Raw genomic sequence first — 15,628 nt, 5'->3', positions numbered from 1 at the left:
TGAAGAAATACTTCCTAAAGGAGGGTATCCAGGTAGTCAATAAGCACAAGAAAAGGGTGTCCGATCTCCTTATTCATCAGGGAAATAAATTAGAAGTACCTGGTGGGATCTATATATCTGAATAAAACAAAACAAAACAAAACACAATAGAATCATTGGCAAAGGTGGGATAGAAAACTTTCAAGCTCTGCTGGTGGGAGGGTAAAACCTGGCTCCATCCCTTTGGAAAATTCTTTTTTTGGGGGGGTGGGGGTACCAGGATTGTATTTTATTTAGAGACAGGGTCTCACTGAGTGGCTTAGGGCCTCGCTGTTGCTGAGGCTGGCTTTGAACTTACGATCCTCCTGCCTCAGCCTCTTGATGGGCTGGGATGACAGGTGTGCACCATTGTGCCCCGCCCTTCGGAAAACTCTTTGGCAAATTTTCATGGAATCCAGTGATTCCCCCCAAAGGGGACCTGTCAAAACTGCTCAACAGCCCTCCACTGAGGACCACCCAGACCCCCACCCACAACAGAATGGGTGTCAGTCGATAAGAACACATGGCTGCCTGCCCCTCGAGGTCAGCCAGGGCAGAGGACGCGGAGCCTCACAGGCAGACACCAGGAGCAGCAGGAAAAGTCAACACAAGACCCGAAGGTGGGTGCCCGGTGTATAAGGGCAGGCGCAGGCAGAAATGGCCCTGGCAGGGAGGTCGGGTGGCAGTCACCCCCGGGTGTGGCAGGAGGGGCGGGGCCAGTGTCTCTGCTCAGATCTGAGCGCTGGTCACCTGGACACCCGGCCACCCGCACCTGCGGGCTGCGCTTTTCTGCATGTGTTTGACTTCAGTCAGTCCAAGAGAGTCACTGTGTCAGCCACCACCAGGACAGGCCCTGAGGCACAGGGCCACCCGGACGCCACGCTGCAGTGGGAACACACGGCCCATTCATCCCCTCGCCCCCACGGCACGGGGGGGGGGGGCACAGGCCCTAAAGGTGCACGGAGACCGGTTCCCGTGGTGCCACCCACGCCCCGCTCCTGGCACCGACCGACTCACACTCCATAAACCAGCGGCGGCGGGGCGGGGCTGTCTGCTGTCCCCTGCCACCCCTCTGGCGCAGGAACCCTGACGGGCTTTTTCCTGGCATGGGCCCGCCGGTCTCTCCGGCTCGGGGGTGGGTGCTGCAGCTCTGGCCTCTGCTCCTGGCCCGGCTGCCCCTGCCCACCAGCCCCGGGGCCCCTGGAGGCTCCCTGCAGGTGACCACCGCGGCCCAACTCCAGCCTCAGGGGTGGACCGCCGCCCTTGGCGTCCCCTTGGGTCCCCGCAGCTGCAGCCACCTCCACCTTCCTGCTCAGGCCACCTCCTCAAGGCAGCTTGGTCCCTCTTCTACCCCTTCGAAGTCGGAGCAAGGCGCCCGGGGACCTCCCCTCCAGCCTCACTGCGGGGTGTCCGGTGCCCACTGACTCCCTGCTGGCCTCCCTGATTCTCCCCGTCGCCTCCGTCCATGTCCCTGGCGCAGCCAGAGTGACCTTATGAACACAAAAGTCACATCCTCTTCATCCTCCTCTCTGGATCCTCCCACTGCAGAGCACTCCTCAGAATGAAACTACCATGGAAAAATGCCCATCAGAGACAGTAGACACAGGAGCACCTTGATACAGCTATACCTGAAGGTGAAATGCCTTTGGACTTTCCATTGATTAGAAACAATGAATTGTTTTCTTTTCTACCCTAAGTTGTCTTGAACTAGACTACCTCTCCTCACAGCCTGACTAATCCAGGCACATAGTAGGTTATTACTGGTTTGAGCATGTTTACCACTTAAAAGGTCTTCTCCCAGGCCCCAGCATGATTTTTACAAAAACCAGCCCTGACAAAGCTCCAAGTCTTCTTGGAAGAACCGGGGCAATGGCTGGGGTCAGCTAGCACTGTCAGTCCTGCCCTAAGGAAGTGAATTTGAGTTTCAACACAGAAAACTGGCTCCAGAATCTTTTTACAAAAAGGTCAGAGGGTTACTGGATATTTTTTGGCTTAGACTAACTTCTTCCTCCCCTCCCCCAGTGGCAGTTCATGGATTTTTTTTTATTACACGAGCGCCCACTTCTCTGCTGTGGCTGGTTTTCAATGGCTCAGGACCAGAAGGTGAAAAGCTTGGCCAAGAAAGTGAGCAAGTAATAGATACTTGCTGGATACAGCACTCCCAAAGGGGGCACCTCTTCTGTGGTCTGTGCCAGGGGCATTAGATTGTCACCCAGTGGAGTTCTGGGTTTCCTATCGAGGGGGACAGGACTTAGGTGCGTTCAAGAGTGTGATTTGTGGGTCCCACTCCTGGGGTAGCACCCCTGGGGCCCCAGGATCCCGCCCATGAGTCTTCCCCTCCACCCCCGCCCCCACAAACCAGGGGCCCTCTTCCTCCTCATTTGCTCCTGGAAACAGGAAAAGCAAGATTCTCAAAGATTTCAAGAGCTGCTCGGAATAACAACACTTAGCCAACCACAGAGGCGCCCCGGGAGCGGGAGGCAGGGACAGATGGATGGACAGATGGACAGCAGACACCAACGGCCTCTTCCTAAAGGCTCGGGGCCTTCGGGCGCCTGGCCTCTCCCGGGGAAGCTGAGTCCACAGATTTGCTTGGTCTCTGCCCAGGGGCAGCTGCTACGAGGAAGGTCCCTGCGCTTGTCTGCACCTCGGTTTCCTCATCTGTGGAACGAGAGAACGACAGAAGCCGCTCTGCTGGGAAGGACTGAGAGTCCACAGGAGTTCAGGTGCCACACGGTGGTGGCATCTGTGACGCTCACCACGTCCATGAGAAGGTGGCCAAGATGGCCCTGCTTTGTGGGCAGGAAGCTGAGGAGAGGGAAGCCTCCTCCCGGGTCCCGCGTGTCTGACCTGGAAGCCACTTTCTGCCCACCCCCTCAGGCCTCCTGTTGACGGTCCCTGTCCCGGGTGGGTCCCGAGAGCATCAAGAAGACAGACTCCTGAAGGCGCCCGTCTGCTCAGGAGTGGCCAGAGGCACGCGAGAGAGGCTGCGGGGCAGGGGACAGCCCCACTTCCTTGGAGTCCTTACTGCCTCCTCTCCTGGGCTCTCCGTGTCCCCAGTCCTACGTGAAGAGGGTCCCAGAGAGCAGAACCCGGGGGAGGACAGTGGCCTCTGCTCCCTGCAGTGAGGGGCTCCCACCCACCCTGGAGAGGCTTTGAGCTCCCACGGGCTTCCTGGGTGGCCAGTGTCATGGTTTGGATATGAAGTGGCCCCAGAGGCTCCTGTTAACAGGAAGTGACTTGATTAGTGCAGCTGCCACCTCATCAGCCATCCCAGGTTGACGGGGTGGGACCTGCAGCAGCGGGCAGTGCCCTGGAAGAGCGCCCATTCCCACCCCCTGCCTCCTGACCCCTCCTGAGCACAGAGGGCAGCAGCCCTCCCCCTCAGGGACCCTCCCCGTGAGGCACTGCGCGCCCGGGGCCCAGAGCAACAGGTCAGCTGTCTATGGACCGGGACTCGGGAAGGTGGACCCCACATGAGCCTTCGCTCCTCGAATTGTTCCCACCCAGGGGAGAGGAAGGGCCTCCCTAGGGAGACAGGAAGCTGCACCCAGGAAGCCCTCACAGGGTGTGGGCCTCAGTCAACATCAGCTGCGGTGACCTTGACCTTGACCTTGACACCAAGGTCTGCTGGTCCCTGAGCGATTGCTGACACCACTGCTCCACCCCAGGACCCCTCCTGTCGCCCACCCCTCATGATTAGGTCACTGAACAGCAAGGGCTCCACTCGCAAGACCATGACCAGCGCCCCCCACGGCCACCTCCTGTCCCTCCCCATTGTCCCTCCGCCAGGGACAATGACACTATCTATCACACACGTCCTCTTCACACCCATCTGTGTCCCTCACAGCTCCCTAAGGGTAGGGACAGGGTGGTCTTGCTCACTGCTATATTCCAGTGCCCTGCAAACATAAGGCGCTCCCCGTGTGCAGCACGAGACCCGATGGGTCCTCACAAGACCCCACAGATGGTCCCTGTTTTCCAGCTGAGGAAACTGAGGACCAGAGAGGAAGTCACGGAGCAACGTGACGTCCATTCAAAACGAAGACGCAGGGCTGGGCGGGGGCTAGCGGGAGAGCAAGGCCGGGCACCGTGAGGCCCTGCGCTCCATCCTCAGCACCACGTGAAACAAACAATTAAACAAAGGTACTGTGTCCCACTACAGCTACAAAACAAAACGTTTAAAAAGAAAAAAAAGATGCAAAGAAATCAAAATGGCCAAAGGCCAGGCCCCGCTTAATGGCAAGACCCAGACTCGAACCCAGGGGCAGGACATGGGTGCCCGGCTGGCACCAGTGAGGGAAGCCCCGAGTCCCAGCGGGCTCTGGGCGCAGGGCTCGGGCAGGGCCGGCATCTCAGGGCCTCAGCTTCCCACCTGCAAAAGGAAGGAGCCGGGCCCCTTTCCACCCTGTTCCCCCCAAAGTATCAGTCAATAAAAAAAAAAAGCACACAGTCCAGGGGCGCTGGGGACTCCCTAGCCACACAGGGCCACCCTGCAAGTGTGGCTGGGCCAGAGCCTCAGGCCAAACCTGGCAGCAGCGTCCTCTGCTGCCCCCGGGCTTCCTCTTCCTCCCCAGAGCCCGGGGGCAGGAGGGGAGGGAGGCCGGGGCAGGGGAGGCAGAACCAGGGCCTCCTCCGCCCCAGCCTTCACCTGGGCCTCCCCTCGCTGCCTCCTCCCGCACCTCCAGGGGCACCTGACCCTCCTGGACACATGAGGGCCCGCACGGGCTGTGACCGGATGTCACTCAGGAGCTCACGGAAGTGGGAAGGATGGGTGTCTAATAGAGAAAGGAAGGGCTGCGCTGGGCGGAGTGGGCACGGGCTGGGGTGGGAGGAAGGGGAAGTGGCGGGTGGGGAGGAAGGAGAGGAGGGACAGGGAGGGACAGAGATGGGGACAGACGTGGGAGGGGAGCAGAGAGACAGATGAGAGGGACAGGCCAGGAAGACAGACGGGTGACAGCACCAGGGAACCACAGAGATGAAGGCCAACAGAGACAGACCGGGGGACAGAGGTGGAGAGGAGAGGGTGACAGAGGGACAGGAGAAACAGGACCAAGAGACACACAGGGGCAGGGGACGGAGCAGGGCAGCTCCCGTCAAAGCACAGGCCCCATCAGTGGGCTCCACCAGGTCACAGGCAGAGCCCTGTCCCCACGCCAGGCTCCTGGGCTCAGGGGGCGGGACATCCAGAGCCAGGCCCCGCTGGCCCTACCCCTGCCTCAGGCTCCCCGAGGACCACCCTGAGAGCCAGCTGCCTCCAGACCCTGGGGCTCCTCTTTACTTTGTTAAGTGGAACCCTATTTCTAAAACAGATTCCAAAGGACACCCTAAACCACTGGCTTCAAAGAAAACAAAGGGCCCTAATTAAAGTCACCACAAATGATCCCCAAGGAAGCAGCCTCCAGGACCAAGAGCACCTCCAGAGACTGTCCCTGGAAGTCATCAGAGGGCGGTGGGGGACTCTTCCTGGGATTTCACACTTCACAGGGCAAGAGGCGCCTCCAGGGCAAACCCCAGGCCTGGCCAGGCACTAGCAGCTCTGCGGTGGCTCCCTGGCCTCCGGTTCCGGTGCCCGCCACCCAGCAGTCTGCACCAAGAACTCTGCGAGGCCCACCAGGCCACGCTGCTCACCTCCCCCAACGCCCGGGCCTGTGTCCTCTCCCTCTGAAGAGCCCTGCCTGCCCTCCTCTCCCCACCTCCAGGAAGCCCTCTGTGACAGCTCCCATCCACACGGTAGGGTGGGACCCCGCTACAAGCCCCACATCTTCTCAGGACACAGCTCGGTCCCCAGGCTCCCAGGGCGGTCTGTGTGGAGACGTGCGGCCTAACTGAGCCAATGGGTGAGGGCAGAAGCTCAGGGCACCTGCTCTCCAACAGGAAACAAAACCCTCTCTGGGTTCTGAAAATATTCCTGGCGGAAGCTCCTGCCCGACACAAATCAGAGGGCCTGGCCCCGCTCAGCCTCAGCCACTCCATGGTCCTTGGGCTCTGAGCCAGTGTGACCAACTCCTGGCAGCAGACAGAGAGCCAGCGCCAGCTCAGGAAAACCCCTGAGGACCTGAGCACCCAGGAGACACCCAGACACTGACGGCCATCACTGACGATGCTCACCCCTGGAAATCCACCACGCCACGACGTGCCATAACCTGAAGGGACTCAGAGATGACCAGAACAAGGGCCGGCAGACGTTTTCTGCATAAGGCCAGGCAATACATATTTTCAGTTTATGCATCTGATGGTCTCTATTATAACTAGGGTAGCTCCCCACCTTATCTGTAAGGGAATATGTTCCAAGACTCTCAGTGGATACCAGAAGCTGTGGCTAGTACTGAATCCTATACACAGCATGTTTTTTCCTATAAATACATACATGGGATAAAGTTCAGCTTATAAATTAGGCCCAGTAGATTAATAATAACTGATGAATCAAATGGAACAACCTGCTGTAATGAAAGTTCGTGCTGAGGGGCTATCACCAAGTAAAACAAGGGCTGCATGAACCCAAGCACTGTGACACCTGGACAGTGGATTGAATAGCCAAGATGCCTACCAAGTAACTCATGGGCAGGCAGCATATACAGCGTGGATACACTGCACAAAGGGATGATTCATGTCCTGAGGGCACATGTTTTCATCACACGACTCAGGAGGGTGCATGATTTAAACTTACAGTGTTTATTTCTGGAATTTTCCATTTGGTATTTTCAGACCATGGTTGACACAGGGTAACAGAAACCACAGAAAATGAAACCACCACAGATGGGGGGACTGCTGCATTCAATTGTGCTGTCGTAGCACAAAAGCAGCCATAGGGAAAATGTCACAAACAAGCATGGCTGGGTTCCAATAAAACTTTATTTATAAAAACTGAAGGTGGAAACCCATCGATTTCTAATCTAGGTCCTGTTTCCAACGTGGACTTTAGACAGACAGGAACAGCGACCCCACGGCCTCCTCAGTCTCACACCCCAGCCTGTGGCGGGAACCCCGCCCACGGCCTCACCCACAAGCCTGCCGAATGCCTGGTGTCCAAGCCCAGTGCCAGGTGCACGGGGCACAGCAGGGAGCGCTCACGCTAGGGAGGGTGTCACTGCTGCGGAGCTGCAGGACGGCCGCGTGCAGGTGCCCACAGGCAGGCAGCGGCTGGAGCCGGTGCTGGGGTCAGAACCCGGTGCTGCTGTTCACAGCAGCCAAAGTGCAGACGCAGCTGAGGGCCATCAGTGGACGACGGATAAAGAAAACGTGGTCTATGTACACTCTGTAGTGTGGTCCAGCCACAGAGGAAGACGGAGGGCACTGGGTGGCACTGGAGAACACCGCAGGTGAGCCAAGCCCAGCTCGGGAGCTCAAGGGTCCCGGGTTTTCTCTCACAGGCGGAAGCTTGAGAGGAAGGAGGAAAAGTGGGGCTCTCGCGGAAATCCAGGGGAGGTCAGCAGAACAGAGGAAAGGGACCAGGGCGCGGGAGGCCAGGAGGGAGGGGCAGCGCAGGGACTGACAGTGGCCAGTTACATGGTGACCCTGCGTGTCCGTCGGAGTGTGTGACGCAGCCCCACGGTTAGGTAGGACAGCCATGCACACACAAATGTGGGGAGGGGGAGAATCCAGGTGCTGTCCCAACGGGCCTGGGTGACCTCAGGAAAGTGACCTGACTGCTCACCCCCAGCCTCAGCTTCTGGGAAATGGGCAGGTGGGTGACAAACGCCTCCCACGGCTGGCTTGTGAGGACAGAGCAGGGGAGGGGACAGTGTCCTGGTGGCTGTGCGGGTGGGACAGATGGGATCGCACATACCCGCTGCTGAGACTCAACGCGAGGAGCCTCGGCAGGTCCCAAATATCTCCCTGTGAGTGAGGTGGGGACCTGGACCAGGGAAGGTGGGACCCTGGGACCCAAAGAGCCTGGGAAGGCCAAGCTGCCACCTGAGGGGTTCACAGTGGCAGATAGAGCATCGGCAGGCCTGACCACCTCAGGGCCGGGAAAGGCTGAGGAAAGGCGCTCTGGGAAAGAATCAAAATTGGTGATCAAAAAAAAAAAAAAAAAGTTGTTTTGAAAGCACTGGAGCCTGCTGCAGTGACCCCAGGCCATCTCAGAGCCTGAAGATCCCTATCAGGCCAGAGGGCCCTGGGGCCACCGCCATGCATGTGACAATAAGGAAGGACAGGGGTTATGGAGGGGGTGGACATACAGGCTGGACAAGAGCCACGCTGCAGGCCAAAGCAACCAATTCGCAGGTAGGGAAACTGAGGTTCAGAGGAGGAAGCACCTTGCTCCGGTCCCTCGGGGGCGGGGGTGGGGGTGTTGGAAGGAAGAGTGAGGCCCTGATCAACTCCAGCAGTGTGGGGAGGGGGAACATCGGGGGAGTGCAGACAGATAGACAGGGAGCAGAAGAACATTAATAAATAATGTAACAACCACTGACATTTACGGAATGGTTTCTACATACTGGGCCTTATGATGGGTAAGACTTTGGCTTCCAAATCCTCTCTCTCACTCCGAGCTGGGTGACCTTGTGCCAATCACTTAACCTCTCTGTGCCTCAGTCTGTTCGTCTCAGAGGACTGCTGGGAGAACTAAACAAAGTACCTCAGTGCCTAGGCCAGCGCCCGGCACCCAGCGAGCCCTGTGATAGCGGCTGCCTTTTGACAGGCGAGAAGCTGAGGCTCAAAAGGGACAGGCTCAAGATTCCGAAGAGCCTGCCCGACCCCAGGGCCTTAGTTTCCTCCTGGCATCAGAGTAAGCGCTTTGCCACGGTCTGCTCCCATCCCATATCCCCAGGAGGTACTGGTACCTCTATTTTGCAGAGAACAATGTCGCCCCCAGCGGGATGCGGGCTCCTGAGCGGAGCAGCAGGTTCTAACACAGACCTGCGTCCCCTCGAATACCACCCACCCTACTCGCTCTCTGGCCACAGCAGCAGCCTGGGTCAAAAGTCTGGTCGATGCAAGAATTCACTTGGCAGACGGGCTGGCCGCCTGCCACTAGAGCAGGCAGGATCGGATGAGGCGTCCCCTGAGGCCAGCAGCCCAGACGCTCCCGGGCGCATGGGCACAGCCCTCCCAGCCCTCCCCTGCAGTTGCTGGGGCCTGGTCCGGCTCTCGGGCTGCTCTGGATGAATCACCCCCATGAGTCCTCCCCAGGTTGCAGCCGGGGGTGCGGAAGACCTAGGAGAGGGCGAGCAGGGGGCCCCCCGGTGACCTCTGGAACCTCCCAGGAGGGAAGATGTGTCTGCACACAGCAAGGGACCTGTGGGCAGCAGGAACAGGCAGCAAGAGGGCCAGCCAGGGGCTGCTGCCTCCCAGGGAGCCTCCGCAATGCCACATGGCCAGCGAAAGCCACCAAGCCACACCGGAAACCCAGAAAGGCACATTCTCATCACTAAACCTGGCTGAGCCATACTGGACCTAGTGCATTTGCTCCAAATTCGTGTGCAGAGCCACGGACAGTGCACTTGGCTGGCCTTCCTGGTCCTCAGGCACCTCACATCTGAGCGCTAACAGGCCCATGCCCATTCCCCAGTGGACACACTGAGGCCCAGAGAGAGGCAGTCCCTTGCCCAGGCGTCCTCACTGTCATCTCCCTAGACTCTACATGGCTTTCTTTCTTTCTTTCCTTTCTTTCTCTCTTTCTTTTGGTACTGAAGATTTAATCCAAGGCCATTTTATCACTGAGCTACATTCCCTAACCCTTTTTATTTTTTGATACAGGGTCTCACAAAGTTTCTGCAGCTGGCCTCGAACTTGGGAGCCTCCTGCCTCAGCCTCCCCAGCTGCTGGGATTACAGATGTGCACCACCACAACTGGCTTGATTCTTTTCTTTTTTGGTACCCAGGATTGAACTCAGGGGCCCTCAATCACTGAGCCCATCCCCAGCCCTATTTTGTATTTTACTTAGAGACAGAGTGTCACTGAGTTGCTTAGCACTTCGCATTTGCTGAGGCTGGCTTTGAACTCGTGATCCTCCTGCCTCAGCCTCCTGAGCTGCTGGGATGATAGGCAAGCGCCATCGTGCCCAGCAATTATTTTCTTAATAATGCTCAGGAATTGAGGATTCCAAAAGGGCAAGATTGCAGAGCTGAATACAAGCAGGCAGCGTGGACACAGTGTCCCTCCCAAATACCCGGCTGACTGCTGGGAACCTGGATGGTGAACAGGGGTGTTGGCTTAAGTGAGTGACTCGGCTGACGCAGGGTGACCCTCAGGAGAACTGACCACCTTCAGGAAACTTAGTTCCTCCATGAAAACGCAGAGTCTGACCTGAGCCCTTCCTCGCCTCACTTGACGGGAAGAGCACAGGGACTGGCGGGGAACAGGTGCCCTGAGCCGGGAGGTGGGGGGTCTGTGGGGCCGGCGCCCACACACACGTGTCTGGAACTGCTCATCTCCAGCCTGGGGTGGCACCTCTAGAAACAAGACGTGGGCCCCTCATGGGAGCCACCTCCTGTGGCCAACGGGGGAGTCACATTCAGAGTGAGCACGGGGGTCCACCTATGGTACAGGCAGGAGCAGGCTTGACTTCAGGGCCGAGAGACAGGACTTAGAGGACAGGCTAGGAAACCCAGCAAGGCTCTCCTGGTCTCCATAAGCCTCAGCTGTCGGGGGACCCTGGGATGACCAGGAGAGAAGAGATCTGAGCACTTCCCATGTTCCCTCACCCCCCTCCCACGGTGTACCCCAGGCCCTTGCTCCCTCCCCGAGAATGAGCAAGCACTGGCTCTAACTGGGAGGAATGGGAGCGCACACATATCTCACTTAATCTCTCTGCACAGGCTTCAGCCAGACATCAGGCCCACATTCTGGGTGACAGGCAGGACATCCCTCATCCTGCTAATGAGGCACTTAATGGAATGTGAATTAGAAAGTAATTTATAACTAACACATCAAAGTCAGTAATGTCAAGGATTCTGACTGCTTAAGAGACTAAATTTATTTAAGATTCGCAGAAACTTTGTATGCTGCTGGAAAGAATGTAAAACAGTGCAGTCATTTTGGAAACAGTGTGGCTGTCCCTCCAAAGGTCAGTCACCCTATGACCTAGCAATTCCACTCTGAGGTTTAGATACCCAAGAGGATTGAAAACATGTACACACAATGACTTGTACATGAATGTTCACAGCAGCTTTGAACAACCCAACTGTCTGTTAACTGATAAAGGGACAAATAAAAGATGGGTAATAGCAACATGAAGAAATATCATACAGCCATGAAAAGCAACAAAGTACTAAAACAAGAAAAGCAATGAAGTACTGCTAAGTGCCACAATGGGATAAGCCTTGGAAACATTATCCCAAGTGGAAAGCACCCATCCCAAAAGGCCACACAGTGTTCACTCCATCTATAGGGAATGTCCAGCACAGGCAAATTCAGACAGAGAATAGATCGTGCTGCCAGAGATAAGGACAGATAAGCAGAGCATTTCTTTTGGGGATGATGAGACTGTTGTTAAATAACACCGTGGTGATGGTTGCACAACTCTGTGAATATCCTAAAACCTGCCAAGTGCATAATTGAAAAGGGTGGACTGTATGGTATGTATTATATATATGAAGCAAATAAAAGCACCAATGGGGTTTGATGGGAGGAATGGTGCACAAACGAGGGAACAATTCCTTTAGAAGAGGCGACAAAATTTTGCACTCATGGAAACCGATGCTGGGGACGGGGATGACTCATCCAGGCCACATACTACTAGACCAGGTTTTCACACCTGGATCTGTCCAAACTCAGAGGTCTGGCCTAACCATCAGGCCACCTGGCTGAAATGAAAGGCATATGGGACAGGAGACGGGAAGGGGGTCCGCAGCCCAGTCCAGGAGAGACTCACAAAGGAGCTGATAATGAGCAAAGGGATGTGCTGCCTCTACACAGATGGGGTTCAAAGCAGGAAGCACATGTCAGGGCAGAGCCAGAGGAGACTTCCAGGAGGCTGTGTTGTCCAAGGGGCTTCTGAAGGATGAGCAGGAGTTCGCCAGCCCCCTTCCCAACATCCCTGCAGCACAAGAAGTCAGGAGGCGGCGGGTGAGCGTCACCTCTCTCTATCCTACCTGTGAGTCCTAGGGCTACAATCATGTGATCTTCCCAAGCCTCGGTTTCCCCATCTGTAAAACGGGATGGGGCACAGTGATAGGTATAGTGCCATTTAAGGATTCCATCCTCCCTCCGAGGGGATGGGCCTCTGAGTGGGAAAGTCAGACCTTGATCTCTGCTCACATAATAAATGACTTTGCCAGGTCAGGCATGCCAGCCTTGGTGACCGTGTCCCCCTTGCTCTGCCGCCAATCCTGCCTTCAGGAAGCACCTCTGTGCGGCTCACAGTGAGAGGGAGAAGCTCCCCGGGAGTGGGACGGAGTGGGATCCTCGGGCCAAGTTCGGGCCCCCCCTCGCGAGTGACCTCCGAGTCCACCAGGGCTCCCCTTCCCCGAGCTCGGCGCTCCGCTCCCCACCCAGCAATTTCCGCCCCCCGCGCGCCTCCACTTCTGCCCCGCCGCGCTACTCGGCGGCCGCAAGTTAACTTCCACGCGCCCCGGCGGCCGCCTGGGGGTCCCCGCGCGCCGGGGCGGGGCTGGGGACTCCGAAGGCGGTGACACGCCACTGTCGCGCCCGCCCTCCGGCGCACACACGGAGCTGAGCGTCTCCCGGTCTCTCCGGGGCGGGGGCGCGGTCGCCTGGGCCCGCGTGTGTCGCGCCCCGCGGGAGGCGCTCGGGGAGCCGGGCGGGTGCGGAGTCTCGGACGCCCGCGCGCCCGCCTCCCGGCTCGCAGCCCCGAGCCCCGCAGCGAGCGAGGCCCGGAGGAAGCCGCGGGGACGGGGCTCCCGAGCCCAAGGCCGACCAGCCCGCGCCCCGCTGCAGCCCAGGGCCCCCAGCGCCGCCCGGGACCACCTACCGTGCCAAACGCCGCGCCGCTGCCGCGCTCTCCCCGCTCGCCAGCCGCCCCGCCGGGGAGGGGCTGGCGCCCGCGCGGGGCGGGGCCGCGGCGCCGTGACGCCACGAGGGGCGGTCCCATCGTGGCCCCGCCCACGTCCAAGCCACGCCCCAAGCCCGCCTTCCGAGCGCGCGTAGCGCAGAGGAGTCAGGGGCGGGCCTCTGGCCTCTCGGCCTGGGAGCCGGTCTGCAAGCTGTTACGTCCGCAGCCCGCTCAGAGCCTCTACCTCGCAGCGACGGGGAAGGATCACCAAAAAGTAGTGTCGAGGAAAACACTAGAGCCAGACAGGGTGCGTTTGTGCCACTGTTTGTGTAAAACAGAAATAAAAGAGGGAGGGTTCAGAGGAGTAGTCATAGCATCAGTGGTTACAAGGGAGGGGCGACGTTACCCAAACATCCTCCTCGCCCCAAGATTGGCAAATTTGGGGTGTTGCGACTGGAGATGTGGCAAGGGGGACTACTGACTTGGAGAGGGTAGAAAGCCTGGGTTTCTACAGTGCATAAGACAGCCCCCCCCACACACACACACGCACATACACACATACATAGAACTCTCCAGCCTAAAACATAAATAGTGCAAGAGTTCAGGAAACCCTGACATGCAAGAATGAAATAAAACTCGTGGCTAGCCAGGCGTGGAGGAGCACGCCTGTAATCCCAGCGGCTGGGCAGAGGGAGGAAGATTGCAAGTTCAAAACTGGCCTCAGCAACTTAGCTAGGCCCTAAGCAACTTAGAGAAAACCTGTCTCAAAATAAAAGATAGCAATGAAAGGGCTGGAATGAGGCTCAGTGGTTAAGTCCCCTGGGTTTAATCCCTGGTTTAAAAAAAAAAAAATCCATGGGGCTGGGGATGTGGCTCAGCGGTAGCGCGCTCGCCTGGCATTCGTGTGGCCCGGGTTCGATCCTCAGCACCACATACCAACAAAGATGTTGTGGCCGCCGAGAACTAATAAATAAATGTTAAAAATTCAAAATTAAAAAAATAAAATAAAATAAAATCCAGGCTGGTAAATCTCAATTGAGCCTAAGATCTATAACTCCTGTGTCTGTTTCCATTTGCAAAATGGAGAAAACAATAGACTTGTCTATGCATTATATGTATATCCACTGAATGCCTGATGGAAAGGAGAGAAAGGGATACATACTAATTTGTCACCGTAGACCTTTCTTCTCTTTTAACTTTTTTTTTTACCATATGCATATATGTGTATATTACCTAAAGTGAATTTCTGTGATAATAAAACAGCAAACATGTACACACATGCACACACAAAATCAAGGCACACAGATAGTAATTTGATCATGTGTCCAAACTCATTCCTGTGTCCCATAAACAGCACCTGCCATGTAGGAGATGCTCAGGTTGACAAAATGAAATCCGCTGCCTCCATGAAGCAGGTCATTATTGGTCTGGAATCAATAAAAACAACATCATATTGTATTTATTGAGAGCATATTAGCAACTTCCTGGGTCTGATCGATGGGCACACAACTTAAAAACTAACAGGGAACCTTTTATCATGTTGCTTTGTGGGTAAAGAAATGGAGATCAAAGAAAAGCGGTCAGAATGAGGGTGTTTGTTTAATAGCACTGCAGTAATAGCATTTGCTGGTCGCCTCGATGCTGGAGCTGAAATTCAGCAGATAACAAGGTGAGTGGAGCCCTGCCACCAAATGGGGGAAACTGGATCCTCCAGCAAGACATCCCAGTAAAGTGAGTACATGCACCAGTCGATGCTGGAGCCAGGGGACCTGATCCAGGGAGAAGGAGCCAGGGGTGTTTAAGCTGACGCCTGAGCTTGGGTGTGGGTGGATAGATGCAGATGCAAAGGCATCGCAGGAAGGAGATGAGCAGGAGGACTTGCAGGAAGTGCAGAGTGGACAGGATGCGGTAGAGGTGAAAAGAGATCAGAGGGGTCTGCACAGCTGGATGCCGCAAGGCTTCATGGGCAGGGGAAGGAATTAGGGCTTTATCTTGCAGCCTAGAGAGACAAGGGAAGGTGTTCCTAGGGAAGGGTGTGGTTAGCTGTGCTTTCTGCAAAGACCCCTCTGGCTGCTGCATGGATAAGCAGACAGGGAGATGATTTGGGAGGTTGTTGAAATAATCCGGGGGGATGCATGCCTGTAATCTCAGTGATTCAGGAGGCTGAGGCAGGAAGATCTCGAGTTCAAAGCCAGCCTCAGCAACAGCGAGGTACTAAGCAACTCAGTGAGACCCTGTCTCTCAATAAAAACACAAAATAGGACTGTGAATTGTGGCTCCCTGGCTCCGTGGTCGAGTGCCCCTGTGTTCAATCACCAGTAGCAAATAAATAGATAAGAAAGAAAGAATCCAGGGCAGGTTAGCCAGCCCAGGGAGGGATTGAAGTGTTCTAGTTCCAGAGATGTCTGGAAGACAGAACAGGCAGCTGTCAGCATCAGGGCAAAGAGAGGTGGACCAGAATGGCTCTTTGATGTCTGAGTTGGGGCTTCTCCTCCCAGACCTCCAGCTCAGCCCACCATGCAGGACTCAATCTGCCTGTCAACTCCTTGAGGAACCCTAACCTCCCCCACTCACACATGGATTAGACCCTGGACCACACAGTCCAGGAATTTGATGTGACTTCAAGGAAGATGAAAGAGCTCCTTCCTGTCTGCATCGCCAGCCCGGCGACACCCAGAATGGGGGCCTCCTCCGTCCTCTCCCCCAACCTG

General features: G+C 56.6%; 1 protein-coding gene across 1 annotated transcript in view; it reads right to left on the bottom strand.

Moving 5' to 3' along the window:
- The window catches only part of Tpst2 (tyrosylprotein sulfotransferase 2), a 42,294-nt gene extending 29,327 nt beyond the window's left edge, over positions 1-12,967 (bottom strand). Inside the window, exon 1 of the mRNA XM_026408530.2 lies at positions 12,897-12,967. The gene's annotated coding sequence lies outside the window, so the exon portion shown is untranslated. The remainder of the gene's footprint in view (positions 1-12,896) is intronic.
- Between the last annotated feature and the right edge of the window lie 2,661 nt (positions 12,968-15,628).

Source organism: Urocitellus parryii, chromosome 3 (assembly GCF_045843805.1).
Source record: "Urocitellus parryii isolate mUroPar1 chromosome 3, mUroPar1.hap1, whole genome shotgun sequence".
Classification (NCBI taxonomy): Eukaryota; Metazoa; Chordata; class Mammalia; order Rodentia; family Sciuridae; genus Urocitellus; species Urocitellus parryii.
This window is presented reverse-complemented; position numbering and strand designations above follow the sequence as displayed.